Genomic DNA, 2,370 nt, shown 5'->3' with positions numbered 1-2,370 from the left:
GTTTTGAAAAAACAAACAAATCCGGATTTGAAAAAGTCGTTCCGGTTAGGGTTTTCATTTAGCGACTGAATTCTACATCCTGTATGAGAGAAAAAACATGCTCAAAGACAGCATTGAGGTATTCAGTTTTCACAATACGAAGAACATGAGAGTCTACGCCACTAGCAAAGTAAAAAAAACCAACAATAATGGATCAGACAAACACATGATCGAAGTTGGCAGTAAAAATCTTATTCGAGATTGTTTAATGTCGGTTGTCAAGTCACCATGGTCACAGAGCCTGAACCATGCTGAACCAACTTCCGCCCAAAAAGGCAAAAACGAGGTTTGTTGTATATATTTATTTATAAGTGATCCATCAACAGGTGAAATGACTACCCATCTTGAAAAAGTCGTTCCGGTTAGGGTTTTCATTTAGCGACTGAATTCTACATCCTGTATGAGAGAAAAAACATGCTCAAAGACAGCATTGAGGTATTCAGTTTTCACAATACGAAGAACATGAGAGTCTACGCCACTAGCAAAGTAAAAAAAACCAACAATAATGGATCAGACAAACACATGATCGAAGTTGGCAGTAAAAATCTTATTCGAGATTGTTTAATGTCGGTTGTCAAGTCACCATGGTCACAGAGCCTGAACCATGCTGAACCAACTTCCGCCCAAAAAGGCAAAAACGAGGTTTGTTGTATATATTTATTTATAAGTGATCCATCAACAGGTGAAATGACTACCCATCTTATTTAACAAAAACTCAGAAGGTGTACGGTTAAGTTATTTTTGCATTTTTTTAAGAAGGGGAAAGCTTAAGCAATTTCTTACCACCGCTTTACTGAAAAGATATAAAAAGAGTTTAAAAAATTACACCTTTCTCCATAGACTTCAATATTAGCTCCAAGATGTGATAAATTTTTTCCTTTTTAATTTTTGTTCAATTTCAAAGGTGAATGATCCAATAAAATCATACAAAGATTTCAGTGTTCGAACTACCAATATTTGGTTTTAAATATATAATAATTGTGGATGTATATACCTTGAAGTGAAGCAATGCATTAAGTCAGCATAATATACTGATTTAGATAAGAGTTTTGACACGATAATGACTGCAAATCCCTTCCATTTGAAATGTATCTACATTTTTAATCACATGTTCAGGAATAATAATTCATTCTTTCACAATTTATAATAGGAAGAAACAAACAGGAGGCCCAACTAAAGTGGCAGAACGGAGAGAAGTGGAATACACTTGTAGGGTGGCAGTTATTTCAAGAACCCTGTCTTGAGTTCTTAGAAGTAGGTACAGTGAATCTTACAACACAACTCTGATAAGTTCAATTTTAAAATGTGTCATTGTGAAAATGTATGAAATAATATCATTATTTTGATTGTAGATAATCTGTGAATCACATGTGTTGTGCAACATTTTCCCTGAAAAGAAAAAGTTTTCCTTTTGGTTACTATGTTGATGTAAATCCACTGGATGTACCACTTGGTGTGCTTGCAAGTCACTCCACTTCTCGTCCAGTATACATGATGTACCCACAGAAAGGATATAAACATAAATTACACAAAAGTATATGCTTTGAAAATGCAAAAATTAACATGGACTGAATCTTACCATATGTATTATATGACAGTGATGATGTATTGATAACTGAATGGGTGACTTTCAATAAATACACACCTGTTTGAAATTGTTGTTTGTTTATTTTTTTCCTCCCTCCCTCGTAGGTTTTAAATTTTCATGTTACGTTAAACGTAGAATTAATTTTAAACAGCCTAAAATATGATATTTAAATATAGGTTAACATGTACATCAACTTACAAATGATAATGAATCTACTCGTGCACAACTAATCATTGAATGAAACATGTATAAATTTTAGATAGACAATATCAAATTCTGAATTCGTTACTAATTTTTTTTTACATTCCATTAGTACAAGTATAACAATTTGTTTTACAACTGGTCATATTTTTTTTAGTTTTGTAATTAATTAAAGAATTGATTGATTTTTTTCATTTTTAATTTATAATGTATTTTTCAATTGACAGAAAAAAAATTATTTACCTACCTACCGACCCAACTTCAAAATTAAGGGTCGAGTTAGGGGAAACATAGATATTTTTAATGATGGCCTCATGTATTTACAAATTATACCTCACTGATATTTCAGGTATCACTGGCACTTATTGTTCGCACTCAGGGCACAGATGGAATGCTAATCCGCGAAATCTTTAGTTATTTTGACGCAAAAACCATGACACCAATTGCGAAATTCATCACACTGAATCATAAATGAACCCGTGTCTGGTCCGCAACAGATACAAAACTGAACGTTATCAGCTGATCTATACTAGTTTAGTGCT

The 2,370-nt window shown here is 32.9% G+C and overlaps 1 long non-coding RNA gene across 1 annotated transcript; it reads left to right on the top strand.

Moving 5' to 3' along the window:
• The first annotated feature begins 420 nt into the window (after window positions 1–420).
• Window positions 421–1,694, top strand: LOC105341988 (uncharacterized). Its single transcript, XR_010714868.1, has 3 exons — window positions 421–681; window positions 1,190–1,293; window positions 1,392–1,694. It is a non-coding gene; the product is annotated as an uncharacterized lncRNA (long non-coding RNA).
• The last annotated feature ends 676 nt before the right edge of the window (window positions 1,695–2,370 follow it).

The sequence above is a fragment of the Magallana gigas genome, chromosome 6 (assembly GCF_963853765.1).
Source record: "Magallana gigas chromosome 6, xbMagGiga1.1, whole genome shotgun sequence".
NCBI classification, from domain to species: Eukaryota; Metazoa; Mollusca; class Bivalvia; order Ostreida; family Ostreidae; genus Magallana; species Magallana gigas.
Note: the sequence above shows the minus strand (reverse complement) of the source record. Positions and strands in the feature narration are given on the sequence as shown.